Source organism: Mustela putorius, unplaced genomic scaffold, assembly GCF_011764305.1.
Source record: "Mustela putorius furo isolate JIRA1106 unplaced genomic scaffold, ASM1176430v1.1 tig00000759_pilon_pilon_pilon, whole genome shotgun sequence".
Classification (NCBI taxonomy): Eukaryota; Metazoa; Chordata; class Mammalia; order Carnivora; family Mustelidae; genus Mustela; species Mustela putorius.
This window is the reverse complement of record NW_025421467.1, coordinates 10,965,376-10,982,500: the sequence shown is the minus strand read 5'-3', so window position 1 is coordinate 10,982,500 and position 17,125 is coordinate 10,965,376. Positions and strand designations below refer to the sequence as shown.

At 33.3% G+C, this 17,125-nt stretch overlaps 1 protein-coding gene across 1 annotated transcript in view; it reads right to left on the bottom strand.

The window, feature by feature from the left end:
- Positions 1–17,125, bottom strand: part of GRIK2 (glutamate ionotropic receptor kainate type subunit 2) — a 647,718-nt gene that overhangs the window by 129,845 nt on the left and 500,748 nt on the right. The gene's annotated exons all lie outside the window — the stretch shown is intronic.

The window sequence follows — 17,125 nt, the reverse complement described above, 5'->3', positions numbered from 1 at the left end:
ATATCACCACCATAATTAAAAATACTTAGTCTAATTACTAAACTAACAAAATATTTTCCCTAATATCTCAAAATTTAAAGCCACTCTTTTATAAACCAAATTAGTGTATGTGCCCTTTATGAAAGCATTAAAAAATCTTACATTCAATCAAAGTTATTTGAATAATGTATCTGTCACTTCAGAGAGCCCAATTTTCTTCACAATAATCTTTCTGACGTATTAAAATTCAGAGGATCAAACAAACCATTTTCATCTTTCTAATGCAATTTTAGAACACCCTTGTTTTAATAGCCTACCCTTGACAAACAAAGAAATGTTTTGTTTGGTTCTCTAAGTTAAACTGACACACTGAACAGAAAGGTTGATTGGATAGTAATTAAACGTTCTGATCTGATTTGTTCTGTCTGACACAACAGGAAAGCTAGCTTTGGTTGTAGACATTTTATTTTTATTTAAATTCCCTTATTATTTTTACCCTAGTGAAAATAATTATATACATCTTTAAAAGTAGTTCCAAGTATCAGAATGTTAGCCATCAGTCCTCACACGATGTCTTCTTTCAAATATTACCCTGTTTAATTAACTATCGAAAGACTGCATTGTTTATCAGGGACAATGCAATCTTGCCGTATCACCCAGCTCCATGCCCTTGACAATCTGCCTAACCTCCCTGTACTACTTCCTTACCTGAAAAAGAAAGACAGTGGTAAGATCCAACTTTTCTAAGTGTTGTAAGGACTGTATAAGTTAATAGTGCTGGTAGAGAGCAATCATTCAATAGTTGGACACAACAATATTGTGGAATATTGTTAAATGTTGTGACTTTGCCTGTAGTTATATACTCATACTCCTACTTTTATTTCTTAATAATTAAACCATTCTTTCCCTACTCCGGCAAGTGGATTAGCATAAGCACAGAGTTGGGTCTATAAAAGCTGGGTTTAGTTTTCTCACGTGGCAGATCATAGAAACGGAGAGCACATAATTTGATTGATTGACATCTCTAATTTTCGTAGAAATCCATGAGCCACGGAGTTTGATAGAAGTGCTTCAAGGGGGTCCATGAAAGGACAGACGAGAGATGAGGTGGTAAGGATGGGGGCAGTGGAGCTATAAATATGCAACACTCTGTCCTCCCATCCCGAATTCATATATGTATTTTTTAATTTTGAGAAGGAAAGAGGAAGGCTGGTGGGAAGGAAGGGAAGGGAAAAAGAAGGAAGGAGAAAATAAAAGCAGTTAGGGAGAAGGAATCTTGAAATGATGGCACTGATTTCAAAGGACTAATAGCTACTTCAGTGATCTTGCATAATTTATTTGAAAGGGGGGGAAATGTATGGTAAACTAATACTTTAATTTGAATTACGTGCACTTCTCATATCCTCCACTTCCTTCCTCTGCTTTTTCTGTGAGGATGGACAAAGTCTCCAAAAGATGCAAATCTAGCCAAGAAAAACTGCTGTCTAACTTGAATTTATAATTTGCTCCTCAAGGTGACCCCCAGGAAGCTTTTCCTCAGTCTCCATTTAACTCATTAGCATATCCTAATGGTGGATCCTAATGTAAATCACTCCTTTCCTCCTTAGATCCCTAATTCTAAACAACACCCTCACCCCCAAACACAAACACACACACACACACACACACACACACACACTCATACTCACTCCCTCACTGGCCTTGCATTGTTTAGTCTGGGGTCAGCTTTATCTCCTCCACATTTAAGTAACACAGCTCTGATTCTAGTTTCATTCTCTATTATTTTCTAAACAAAATTACCTCTTGCCTCAAAGAGTAAATGCCGTGCTCAACTCTATCCTCTCTATTTCCAACAGGTCTTCTTTCAGTATATGTCCCTACCTCCCAACTCCTTCAGATTCAATTTTTAAAAAATTCTATGGTCACCCATAATATTTTTTTCTGCTCATAAAATAATTTCAGTCCCCATAAGTCCATACATTTAACCCTAATCACTCTCTTGACCTGATGTGAATTCCCAGTGGCCTGAGGGTAGACTTTTCAATATTAATATGCCCGATGTGAACGTGCAATCTTTCTCTCAGTCCTGCCCTCTTACTGTCTTTTACATCTCTGTCAATAGCATCACCTGCCAGCATTCCTCAGTTAAACTGCAGTGGTCCTCTTGAGAGCTCTTAGCTCACTAGGCTTCACACTTTTTAAGTCAACATCAGTTCTTTACATTCCTTTGCCCTACAACCCTGACCTCCAAACATTTGTCAGATGATATGAGTCTGCCTCCAGAACGTCCCTTTCATTTCTTGACTCCCCTTTCCCTGTTCATTTCCACTGCCATGAAGGCTAGTTCAATCCTCATATCCTATAGCAGTCATCTCTTAGCTGGTCTTCCCACTTCTCATTCTGAATTTATCATCTCGACATAAGTATCCCAGTTACGTTTCATGTAGAATAATTCTTAGTGCCACATCTCTATTAAAAACAAATTTTCAATCATGCCAAGTATATGTACAAAATATTTAGACTTTTAAACATGGAATTCAAGATCCTCTATACCATGCCCCAAAATACCACTCCATGATTATGTTCCATTACTTTTTCTCCTAACCCTTGCGCTACTGGCCACTTTACAGGAAAAAATAAAATAAAATAAAATAAAGTCTTATATTGATTTTTTTAACAATTTCTTTGCTCATATTGTCCTCCAGCCTATAATTCCCTACTCTCCACTCCATAGATATTTAAATCCTGTACCAACCCTTCAATTCCAACACAGGACCACCACCTAGTTGTAGTTTTCTTGATTTTTTCATGGAGGCTACCTAAAGTGGAGACCTATATGACTGTCTCTAGGATTCACCATCCTGCCTTGATTTTAGCAGGAATATTGCTGTCCTTCTAATAAAACTATACCTCTTATTTTCCCTTGAATGCAACGGAATTTGAGGCACTGGGATTTGAGCAGTAGTGTGTACAACTTCTCAAAATTCTCTATAAGGATAGTTGCCCTGGACTTTCTTTTCCCTCTCTATCTTTTAGGAGATGGTGATGACTATAGATGTATTAGTAGCCCCATGTGGAGAATGATAGAGCTGTTCCACCAGCCTTCGACCGTACTCCTCTGGATGGTGAAGTAAGAGAGAGACATGTTTTCTGATTCAAAGCACTGGGGTTTTTTGTTTTGTTTTGTTTTTATTTTTGTTTGGCTATCTTCACTAAAGAAGCTTAGCCAGTATTTGAATGACTTAGGTTACTCTTTTCTTCTTATCTATAGCACTAAGAGCATCAAGTCATACTTATTATAGCCTGGCTTCTTCACTACAAATTAGTGCACATATATCTCCCTTCTTCTATTAGACTGTAAATGAATACATCCAAATTCAGTTTCTGACTTATCTCGTGTATCTTACAATATTTAGCACAAGATTTTAAACCTAGTTTGTATATAAAGCATTTGAATTTTTCTGATACTCCTACTTCTTTCTTTTTCAGTTTCTGGCCATACATATAAAATGATAATCCTAGTTCTCCATACCTAATTCCTCCTTAACCAAGCTTCCATCTTTATAAAAATCTTGTTTTTAAACACATTGCATTTTTTAAATGCCATCTTTTCATTATTTTGCAGGGTCTAATAAAATTATAATTAAACACAAGCCCTATGATACCTTCCTTTTTAACTTCTGTGACATGCACTCAGGCTTCTCTATCCTATGCCTCACTAACAGGAGATCCCTTTTGGCTATGTTTTGGCTCTCAGATCTTTCCTCTCCTTTTTTTGTTTTTGTTTTTCTTTAAGATTTTATTTATTTATTTGACAGACAGAGATCAGAAGTAGGCAGAGGAGCAGGCAGAGAGAGGAGGAAGCAGACTCCCTGCTGAGCAGAGAGCCTGATGGGGGGCTCGATCCCAGGACCCTGGGATCATGACCTGAGCGAAGGCAGAGCCACCCAGGTGCCCGTCCTCCCCTTTTGATGACCCAGCACACTCATGGCTTTAGCCTTTGTGCTGATAATTCCAAGACCCTCTCAATTTATAGCTATCAATTCTTTTCAAAGTCTTTCAATCCATCTTTGCGTATTCCTACTTAGGCAGTTCACCATTACCTCATTCTTCAAAGTCTTAAAGACTGAACCTAACTACATCTCCCATACTAGCTGTCCTTCCCAATGTCTTCATTTCTAAAATAACATGTCACTTCTTTAAGTTCTAGAGGCCTAACATTTATTTCCATTTTCTTTTCATCTCCTTTCTTAAGTGCAAACAAATATGATATGCATAAGCCATATCAACATTTGTTTGATGATGCCTCTTTGCTTTGTCCCATCAACTTCCAGTGCATTTTCATCTCAGTTCTGAATCATCTGTTTTCAGAATCAATTTCTACTTGGTTCCCCCTTTTTTTTCCATTTTTTCTTGCAAACTATCTTCATATTTAGGTTTGTACCATGCAACTTCTCATCTCTAGAACCAATCAATTTCTTTTAGCTATTGAACTGGTTTAATATTCTATGCTTCTGGGTTTCCATATTCTATAAGATACTGGCCAATTGGTTCATTATGTCTTTGCTTATGCTGTTCCTAAGTGAGAAGTCATCTTCTCTTCAGTTGTTTCACCCAACAAGTGTAGCTACTGTCCTACACCTTCCTAAAATTCCATAGTGTTTACTTTTCCTCAAAGCTTGCTTTGTTTCAAATCTCTATATATGATCTACTGCTTTGGGCTCTATAATTGATATTTTATGTACCAATTTTGTATTCCCAAAGTTTTATGAGGTCCTTGAGATAATAATAATGTCATTATTATTATTATCATTATTAATATATTTTTATTACTTTTTTTACCTAAAAATCACATAATAAAATGACTACATGTTTGGGGACTAGAGAACTTAAGCTCCAGACACATTATGTTTTGTACTTGGTGACAGATAGCTAATCTAATTCTGGAATTTTTTGTCACTTTCCACTTCAGCCATGTTGAACACTCATTATTACTTAAATGGGCTGTAGAATTTCTCAGCATACTGATCATGCCAGGTTAGTGCTAATCCAGGTTAGCATGGAACCACTGGTATGTTGAGCACTTACTTGAGAAGCAGAGCACAGGAGTGGGTGTTATAACCAACTCCAGCATAAAAGCACATAGCTGGAAATGTGAGAGTATTTCTAGAAATTGGATCTAAATGGACTGAGAGTCACAAGAGTAACTACTTCTAGAAGAAGAAGGTACTACTAGTTTAATTCAGGAATGTCCTGAAAAGAGCTAGCTATAAGAGCTATCATACTTGGGTAGAAAAGTAGATTAAAGTCCAGAAGGAGAAAGGATAAAGTATGCATGTTCTGCTAAAATTATACCATTTTGATGGCATCATTTGTGGGAGCAGACATAAAGTGGGAACTTCTCAAGCCTTTAAAAAAAACAGGTTGCCTTCTTCTAAAAGAAGTTTTAAAACAAGGCATGAAAAGACCAGTGGAGGTACTCCAGGTAAGGCAAGTTTAAATAATTGCCTATTGAAAATGAGGCATACAATTAAAAATTACTCTATTTCCTTATGTTTGTGTCATACTTTCCAATTATAAAAAAAAGTTATTTAGGATCACAGCTGTATAGGATTTATATAGGATCTAATTTTGACCTGCAACAAATAACCCAAGATAAGCGCAATACTGTTATTATTAAAAACTGAGATTGAGTGAAATTCAGAACTCTGGAATCTGCTCAATTTCATAGAAGGTTGGAGCCAGGTGTGCAATGAGGTGTCTTGCAAGCAAATCCCTGCTCTCTTATTGCTACCCATTTCAGTCAGCATTCAGTCTTATCATCTTCCATAAAGAAAAAAAAAAAAGAAAAAGAAAAGGGAATTTCTATGATCTAATTCAGTTCCTAGTGATAGAAGAATATTATTTCTAGTTTGCCTATTCTCTGATCAATGAAAAATTGCTTGACTCTCATGCAGAATAAAACAGACTCTTTGTTTTTAGCACACTTACACCCTGAGCTCCATAGAGTTAAATTTTGCACATTGAAAGCCTTTAAAAATTAAGATTTAGTCATTAAAAATTAAGATTTGATGTCTTTGGAGCACAAAAAAATATATTTATAAATGTTCAACAAAAGATCATGTTTTGGTTAACAATGTATTAACTATTGGGATGCCCGGGTGGCTCAGTTGGTTAAGCAGCTGCCTTTGCCTCAGGTCATGGTCCCAGGTTCTGGGATCGAGCCTGGCATCAGGCTCCCTGCTCAGTGGAGTACCTGCTTCTCCCTTTCCCACTCCCCTGCTTGTGTTCCCTCTTTCACTGTTTCTCTCTCTGTCAAATAAATAAGTAAAATCTTTGAAAAAATGTGTTATGTACCATCTGATTTCTATTCAGAAATATTGCAAAATTAATGTTGTTCTTTTTTTTACCACCATACCAAGCCTAGCAATATAAACATTTAAATGTCAAAATCAAATAATATATGCATAGATATAAAATCCTTAAAGGATGTTCAAATTTATCTGAAGTCTGAACTATTTTTACACTATTATCTTTGCTCTATATTTTTCCACTGCCACTTCAATTCTAACTATTTTGCACATGGAATATAATATTGCTTCTCTTACACTGTCTCTTCTCTTACACTGTCAGGAAAAGTTATCTTTTTGAATCCATGAAAGAGGCCAAAAAGCAAGAGTGTCAGCAATTTTTGGGAACCATCACAGTATCTTTGAGATGAAATAAATCAAGTTAAACGAATTTAACTCAACATATTGGAAAAAGAAAAGAAAAAAAAAAAAACCTCAGGTAGACTGCTTGTTTTTCAAAACTGTTCATTTTTAATTATCTCTGATTTCAGAAAAGGGAATATCAGGAAGTAACCTTAAAATACTTTTATGTGCCTATTAAAAATAATAATCAAAGATAATGCCATATGACTTTGGGAAGTGCACCATGTCAAACACAGTGTTGTTCAGCTCTCTTCCTAACACCTGTATAAGACACAGGGGTTCATGATGAGAAAACCTGTAAAAATGCCCTGGCAATTCCAAAGCTTAGTCTGTCCAATTATCTTGTGTGATGTTACTCAAGGACTAAGAAAAACAGACATTTCCTCCAGTCCTTTTACTCAATAGCAAACAAAATAGTACTGTCTTCAACAGCATGTTTCAGCAATATGCAAAACCTGATTCTTAGCAATTATTTTATGGGTATGCTCTACTTATATTCAGCAAGTATCATCTAACTTTTAGTTTTTCTATGCTTGATTGATTTTTACTTTCTGAATCTACACTACCCAAAAGACCACTTTCAGTGCATAATTAATGCTTACAGCTGTTCTTAGGCAGAAACTTAGTATTATGATCATTTCAATTAGTTTCTTTAATTTAAGTAACAATTTTTTTTTCAAAAATAAAGATGGTTGATATTCTGTGGCATTTGATATTATATATTTTATGTTGCTTGTTATCAATAAAAGCATATATCTCAAAATAATTTCAATTGTTTTGTAAGTTAAATTCACTTTCCTTAAAAAGTAATTGCTTGTGCATCAGAATATAAGTCACACCAGCCCACACTAGAATTCTTTTAATTGAGCATATATTAAGTACTTTGAGAATTGACTTCTAAGAAAAAAGAATTCCCTAGGTATAGTTAATTTTAATTACCTTCCAAATCATTAATGAGCAGGATATTAGTTAAGCTTGTATTGTGTTTTCTATGCTCAAATGTAAAAGGCTTCATAATGTAAAAATAATGTGATGAGGTTTCGAAGGTGGATGAAGTTAAACTGTGGTTAAGAAAGAAATGAAAGGAACAAAACATTTGGAAAAACTGTTACATAAACTAGGAAATAATACACAAGTTTGCAATTTAGAAAGATAAATTTTTTAAAAGAACAAGCATAATTGAACATAAATATATTTAGTTCAATTAAATAGAGTTCAAAGCTTAAGAATAATCTATCATACCCTCATGACCCCACTTGATAAGAGTAGATAAACTCCAATGCACTGTATTAGCTACTTATCACTATATCAAAAAAATGTCCAAATAGAGTAACCGTTGAAAAAAATTTCGTTGAGAGAAATAACATGACTTCACACTCCAAATCAAAGTAACACTAATACTGCAAGAACTATGATGGCATCAATAGATTCTTCATGCTGTTATCATCCTTCATATCACTGTAAAACGAGTTCTGTGCTCTTTTTTTAGTAGAGTCTCTAGCTGACATTTAATTAACTTGAACATTTTTGCATCTGAATCTCACTAGTGCCCCCATCCTATATTCTCAGCTCCCTACAAGAGTTTCCACCTAGATGGACAGCCAAACCCCAGACTCAGCATGACCAAAACCAATTGGCCATCCACCGCATATCAAACTGACCCCATGTCTGCACATGACCAATTTCGCAGATGATCTAGGCATTTTCTGACAATTGAGATGAGAATTCTTGAAGTCACCTGTCTTCCCTCTCCTTCAATGTCAGTGAGGTTCATTATATTTTTTCCTCAAAATAGTCATTGGAGTTGCCTTTAAATTCTCACTTTACAATCCTCTATTACTGTAATTTTAGCTTGGGCTCTGTTTACCTCTAACTCAACAAGTCTCTTTGCCTTTTGATTCTCCCAACCTCATGTCTTTCATCCATCCTACATGTAACTAGTGGGTAAATCTTCCCATACTGTAATGCTGTAATGCTGTATTTCCTTCATTAAATACCTATAAGAAAATAGCATTTCTTTCCACTAGACTATAACCTCTTCTGCCCAATCTTCAAAGCTTTAGAAAGCTGAGTCATCTCACCATGTTTCTACTGTGCCCCCACAAATCTTCTAATTTATGCTAATAGACCATTAAATATCTCTTACATGATATTCATATTAACATTTCCATACTTTTGCTAATGCTGTTATTTACAGCTAAAATATTCTTTACTTCAGTATATTAATTAATATCTTATTATATTTTAAAGCATAATTTGCCTATTGGATGATAAGCCCTTTGACAGGAAGGAATATGACATGCTTATTTTCATCTCCTCCACCCAAAATGCTCTCTCCATTTTCCTCTACATAATATAATTCCCGTCATCTTTTACAGACAAATTCAGTTATTGGGATAATAGACTTTTTTAAAGGAAACAAGTATGTCATTTAATTTTATATCTCCTTAGCAGTAGAATAATACTGGAAATAGAATAAGCACTCAATAAACACTACTATATATAGAGAGAAAACACTACTATATATAGAGAGAAAAAGAAAATCCTTTAGCACTTTGTTCATTGTTATTCGAATGTGTGATATAACTGGATGTAGAAGATATACTACAGAGTTTCTTCCTTAGTGAATAATTAGCTTAACAATGCTTCTCAATTAATAGCAGAAGGAAATTTCTTAGTTACAACTAAGGTATAAAGGTATTCTGGAGTTTACAAAACAGCTGCTAAGAATTATCTGGTATTCAATCTCCATGTTATCAAGCAAGTGCAATGTAGTAATATTGATGCCTAGTAGCAAACTTTGGACAAACAGAATTTGTCTTAATTCCGTTTACTCTGCCCACCTGTGTCTTTTGTGACATGCTTTCAGAGCAGGTTTGCTTCACATTTAAATTACTTAATGGAATTATTCCTACTGCCTTAAACCCAGAGATAATAATAAGTAATATGTATTCTACTTTTTACTCAGTTAACTTTTTCTCTGAACAACAAGCAAAACACTAGAATGACTGTAAGTTTATGCATGCAAAAAAATGAGTAAACTTTAAAAAAAAAAAGAAAAGAGCTATTACTCTCATCATAAGCTTGAGTTTCCTCAAAAGAGTGCTTGATGGGACTTAAGATATGACTTGTTTTGAAACACTACCTCATAAAACTCATTTTCTCTTAAAAGTAAAGAATAATGAGACCTCCAGGCAGCTGCTAGATGGCTAGCCCAGTAGAAACAGCACACCAAAAAAGTGGGCACGAGATGTTTTTTATTGACACAAGGGAAGACAACATGAAACTAGAGGAGGTAGCTCAGAAATACTAAGAAATAATAGAGCTCTTCAGGAAGCTGAAGTCTAGGCACAATAACCCCCCCTCCCCTGTTAGCAGGATTTTTGGCTATGCTTGAAAGCACTGCTTTTAAATGTGCACAGAAAGAAGTCTTTAGCCATTATTCAGCCCTTTCAAGCACAGCTTTCCCACCACTGGTGATCATTGTTGATAACATAATCCTTGAGCATGACTTAAAAGAGATTCATGTAAATACTGAGTGCTGACAGGGAGGTAAGATTGAAACTGGGAATCCCTTCTGCACTTAGCAATTCTAAGTACTCCGAGCTAAAAATATTTATTTAGAAAGCTATTTTTTTTTTTTTTTGCTGCCCTGAAAATGACAAAAAAAAAAAAAATCCTAAACTTTCTCTGATTATCTTATATAAGGTTACCTTTTTGTTATATTTGCTTGGCACTTTTTGAAATAATGCTTCAGGATAGTTGTGCAAACTAGGAGGATGCCCAATGGAGAATGTAACCGATTACAGTCTTGGTAAAGCAGATTACGTAGTTTTGTCTATGGTGCCCTCTGTTTCCCTCCCTTTCTCTCTCTCTCATTCTCTCTCTAATTGTGTAATAAGACAAGTCAGTTTGCCTCGCTCATTTCTCTTGTACTCAATTAAATGTTCTCAAGTTCTCTCTACTCCCTGAATGTCATGATTTCTAAATATGGAACAAAGAATGCTTTGTGAAAAGCTTGGATGGGACCATTGTTTGTGCTCCTTTTAGTGTCAGATTATGAAGAATAAGGAGTTCCATTGGGTTAGATTCAAAATAAGGTAGAAGAAGGTCAGTGTTAAAATATGTAATTATCTAACAATATTTAAACATTAAAATGAACAAATGTAAGAGTTACAAATAATGACTGCCTATAAAGTTTAAGGAGTGTCTAGATTAATTTCAATTTAATATCTCCTAAAATAAAACATTCTAAACCAGCAGCAGATGCTCTAAATCTACCTGGATACTTTTTATTATATTTCTAAAGATAGATTTTTTTTTTCCCTGAACTCCTTAAACTTTTAAAGAAAATTTTATATATATTTATAGGTCTTTCCTTCATTCATTATAGCTAGTACTTTTCTACTTTACATTACATTAAACTATTCATTGAAATATTTATAAGACACTGAAACAAGAGTACAAACCTTATGTATATTAACACCTTAAAGAATCATCATTATTTAACATTATCTTCTGCAACTTTGAAAGTATGCTGTTGATTTCCCATAGCAAAATATAAGAAAAAACCTAAAAATTAGTCAATTGGCATTCAGTTTTATCAACCTCAAATATTTTGTCCATCAAATATGGACAAATCCATAAAGATTCTAAATTTAAAATGTATTTCCTATGCATAAAAATATATATATATGTGTAGACACTGTTATACACAAAAATTTAAGAATTAATTGAGCAAAGCTTAAGAAAAATACTAAAAAGTAATTTGTCACTTTACATTCAATTTTATCATCCTCAAATATTTTGTCTATCAAATATAGACAAATCCATGAAGGCTCTAAATTTCAAATGTACTTTGTATGCATAGAATATATATGTGTGTCCATTGTTGAATAAATAAATAATTCACAAGAGGTGTTTTCCATTACTATTAGTATTCTCATCTGTCGTGCCCCACCCCCCAACCCTGTCTCCTCTCTTCATCCTCAGTTTTCTTGATCTGTAGAGGGAGGAGTCTGCCCCTGGGCATCACTAAAGCTTCCTTCTAACATGGGCAATTCAAGATTTCATTTATATGGGTAATTACTTAAACAGCATAAACAGGACAAAATTTACATTTGTAAGTAAGTCCTTGTAAAAATTTAATGAAATACTGCAATTAAGTAGCTCTTTAAATATACCGATTCAAGTTATGATTGAAAAAGAAGATAGTGGTATATATTTGCCCCTAGTAAGAACTTAGAAAACTTTATCACTCTCAGAGCATAATTTAGTGCAGATTTGTCATTTACTCCTTACTATTATATTTTAGAGAACTGGGAAATGGTTTAGCTTTCAAAATTTTTCATTGGGACCAAAATGTGTTGATTTTCTTTTGTTTACTTAGTGGCTATACACACACACACACACACACACACACAATGTGTGTGTGTGTGTGTGTGTGTGTGTGTGTGATAGAGACATAGATACAGAAAGAATAATCACTAAATTCTACTCCTGAAACCAAAAATCAATCAATAAAATAACTTTTATTTTCAAAAAAGATATGAATATATACAAAGGAGATAGGACACTTCTTGCTACAATAATGAAACATGTTGTTCAACCAAATAAATACAAATCAAGAATCTATTGATGAAATGTAATAATCAATTAGGTCTGAACATTCGACCTATATATAAAGAGGCAGATGGTTCTGGATTGTGGCAGGCATCCCATGCTGGGGAGTGAGGAAGTTGTATTTAAAGTACTTGTCTGTAGCTCTAACTTCCAGACAGGCATAAATTATTTCTTCTATTTTCCTTCCTATCTTCCTTGTATGTTCAATGCCCCCATCCCCCGCCAACTGGCTGTGATTTTTTCCAGTTTAGTGTCACCTTTTTAGCTCATTTCTTCTTTATTTACTATATCCTTGTCAGAAGATAAAAGAGCCCTTATATTTAAATTACAGTGACAAAAAAGCAATAACATAAATACAGTGATTAGCTGCCTCTCTCTAAAGGACCACTACACATATATGTGAAGTAAGTGCCTTGAAGGGCAAAACAACCATTACATCTGACAATGCACAAAGTTACTTGAAGAAATATTAGCCAAACCGACTCTGTGTGTGTGTGTGTGTGCACGCGTGCGCATGTATGTGGTATTTACTATGAAGCCCTTTGGGTAAGATCATCTGATTATTTTGTTAAGATGTCTACAGCATTGTTTATTGCTCTAATTTATTTGTTTCAATTTCAAGATAAATTGTAAAATCTAACATTTAAAAAACAGTATGTTTTAGTAGCTAGTCACTGTAATTTTTACAAGTGGAAAAAAAAAGGGAATACATAGGAAAGCCATATGATTTAAATATACCACATGCTCAAATATATAATATGATTAGAACTTTGTGCCTTACTTATAAGTACATGTTATGTGCTACATATTTACCACCAAAAACACCTCACAAAATTACAGACTGTTTAAATTTGATTTGAATTGATGATAATCTACTTTATCTACTTAGTTCCTAATTCTTTATCAATTTAAGGTTGGAAGAATAAATTGTGTCGGTTATGTTTTAACTTATGGCGAAAACAAAGCAAACATTAGATTAGCCTGGATTTTGCACTTGGTTAAATAATTTCAAAGCTCTAATGCATGAATCACTAATACATTTAGAGCTTTTACTTTCACTGTAAAACAGATTGGTTTTGATTCAATTAAAATTCCTTTTTGCAAATATGAATTAAAAGTTCCTCATATTAGAACAAAGTTAGTTAAAACTTAGTACTAGCAGTACATAGCAACTTTGATTCATAGCTACAGTGATTATCTGAATACTATAAAAATGGGGGAAAAATAATGGATTTGTGTGCAAATGGTTTAGAAAACTGAAAACATTAATGATTTGACTTGTTATGTGGTTTGATTATCAGAAAGTAAAAATAGCATTTGGCATATTTCCTTAATACCAGAAAAAGAATTATTTCCTGCAATTATTTTATTAATATTGGAACAAGCCCTAACTTGTAATGATATTCTTTGTTTGGTGCCAGTATTTTAAAATTGACATATTTTTGGAAGGAAGCTTGTCATTTTAATTATTTTTACACATATGACATCATGTGAGCCTCACCATCAATAAAAAGCTTTGTAATTGCATTTAAAATTTAACCCTGCAGCTCTTCCCACCACCCAACCTTACCTATTTCCCAAAGCTTGCTTCCCATCTTAGAAATTACAGTAAGCTATATTGATCTAGAAGATCACATGTGAGTATCTATTATTTTTAAAATCTATGCAAAGTATGATCATGGAATTATTTTAATGATTTCTTATGATTTGTCGTGGGTAATAAACAGGAGGGACAATTTCAGGTTGCAGATATATTTCATTTGTTCAAATCCATGCCTTGATCATTTTATTAAATTTGAAACCAAGATTGTCCAGTTGTTCCCTAAAATCTTTTTCTTTCACCTGTATTGTCAGAAAATAACTATGTCTAATTTTATACTTGAATGTTTATTTTATTTCCACTACATTTTTCTTATTTTTGCATCTTCAGCAAAGCAACGTTTGTTGATGGAAATAAGTTGCACAAAATACAACCATATATAATTAGATGCATCTTTATAAAGCCCACACAGACTCTGTGATCAATCACCTAACCAGTATGCAATATTTGATTTATTGGATGCACAAAGAAAGCGGCTTTAATTTCTCAAACTGTATAATCTAGACTGGAAATTTGGGGTCTGGAAGATAAAGTGGAATACTAGTTATCTTTAACCATGAAAGCTAATATTTAAAGGACACTTTATACTTAAAAGTCAATAAATGATTCCAGTATTTCTATTTTATTCAATCAATCAAATCAACTGATAATCATGACAGACAAATTTATAAAGAAATTGTGAAGTAGCTTTAAAAAGTTATCTAACACTTACTTAGATTAACAAAAACATAGAAAAGTAGATGATTCAAAGAGCTGCAGTTTTAAGACTCAAAAGATATTAGTAGATAGTAGTAAACAGTAAAAATAGATTGGAAATTTGCTAAAATTTAAATCAAGACATGAATTCTCTATCACTTTAACCTATGAAATTATTTTTATTTGTATAATTATTTTCCTTCTATATCAAATGTAAAATTTTAGAATGTAGTTAATAATTTAAGGGAAAAATTAAGATTTTCTAAATTATACTATTTTTTTTTACCAAAAACAATTTCCTGACTATGTGGACTTTGAAAATGGCATGGAATTATATTGGTCAATAGTCATGAAATTACAGTATTTTACTTTGCAAGTAACAATTTAGAGTGGAAATAATGACTTTAAACTAATGTGTATGACATGGTTATGCATTAGATTATAATCACATCCTTTTTTCTTCTTTTTATTTCTTAGATTCTTTTTCCCCCCAGTTTTATTGAGTAATAATTGACACACACCACTGTATAAGTCTAAGACATACAGCACGATGGTGTGATTTACATGTATTGAGAAATGATTGCCACAATAGGTTCAGCTAACATCCCTCTTCTCATACAGATTCAATAAGAAATGAAGAAAAGAAAAAAGAAAAAATATTCTCCTTGTGATGGGAACTTTTAGGATTTACTCTCTTAACCACTTTCCTGTATATCATACAGCAGTGGTAGCTATAGTCATCATGTTACATGTAACATCCCCAGTACTGATTCATCTTATAATAGGAAGTCTGTACCTTTCCATCACTTTCCTCTAATTCCTGTCCCCTTGCCCCCCACATTCTGCCTCAGATAACCACAAATCTGATCTGTTTTCCAGAGTTTGGTGGGGGAGTTTTCAGATTGCATACATAAGTAGTTCTTACAGTATGTATCTTTTGTTCTTTAATATAGAAAAATATACCACTGATCAATGTTTCTCCTAGTCTTCACAAAATATTAAAGATAACTTTAAGTGATTTTGTTTAATGCCCAAGTTTTTAAACTGTATATAACAAAAGAGGTTTTAGAATATACACTTTTGTAGAATATTTATTAAATAAGAACTTAAGTATATTATAACATTTATATTAGCTTGTGTTCTCAAAACTCGAAGCATTTCCAATTTTATCCTACTGTTTATCCTTCCGTCACTGCTACTTTACATTAAGTTTATATAAATGAGTTTTTTCTTATTATGGAATTAAGTACTGACTTCTGGTCAATGAGAGCTCATATATAGTGTGTGTGTGTGTTTGTACGTATGTGTATAAACACATACTTATTATACACACACGTGTATATATTTACTTTTTCAAAGAGGCAAAGAACATATTTTATGCATTTCTAAAAGATGCATTTTTCTTCTGCATTTTGATTCTTTAAATAGATTTACTTATCCCAAGCCAATAAAGTAGGAAATGTGCTCATGAAAGAAGGCCAAGAAGTCCATCTGTGTCTGTTCATTTCTCTGAGCTATCAGTTCCTTAATTTCTCAAAATATTTTTTCATCTCAAGCTTGCCTATCTGCTTCGCTAAACAGAGACTGTTCCAACTTCTAGCAGTGGGAACCTTTCTCTAAATTCCAAATGAACTTATTTATAAAAGAAATTATCCTCTTCCTTCAGTATCCAAAAATTCTCCATTCATTCAGAAACTATCTTAGTATGTATTGAAAACATTTAAATTACTACTTCCTGTCTCTCTTTATAGGGATTTTCAGGACATTATCTCAATAACCATGCCTATAAAAAGTTATTTTATCATTCGACGTACTTCAATAGAATTTCTCATGACATTTACCATCAAAATTCCTTCTGCATTTATGACAGAGCCAATGATTCAATAAAATTCTTATTAGTGATGTTTTATCCCCTGTGTAACACCTCAGGGTTATTTAATAAACTTCTAAGCTTTGAATTTGGTTTTACTGATAATTTAAAACATACTTCATAATCTTTTTGAAGAGAGCACTTTAATTTCTAAAGCATATTCTGGATACCAATTCTAGTCTTGTTAGGTCTTTCCCTCTGTGAATTCCATTAAGTCTGTTAACCAGTCAGTGCCTCAATTTTCTTGTGTATACAATAAGGGGATCATGTATAATCAACTTATCATTTCAAAATAATTTTATAATGATATTAGTATGGTTGTTTCATTTCATTTACCTTCATGGTGTCTATCTGCAACATTTTGGGAAGGTTAGGTCTCCATTTCTATTCTTTTTCTCTTAGCTCTGTCTTTACATAGGAATGCTTCTACTTGAACGAATGTTCTCTGGTTAAATATAGTCTGTTATGCAAATGTATTAATTGAATAACAGTGAATTCAATAAATTATTCTATACCTTTTATATAATTATTTGTTACTTCTACTAAATCCTATTATCTATTTTCCTTGTGCTCCTCCCCTGACCTCTCCTGAGGTAACACAGACTTAAGAGTTCTTGAAATCTTTACAAAAATGTCATGTTATCG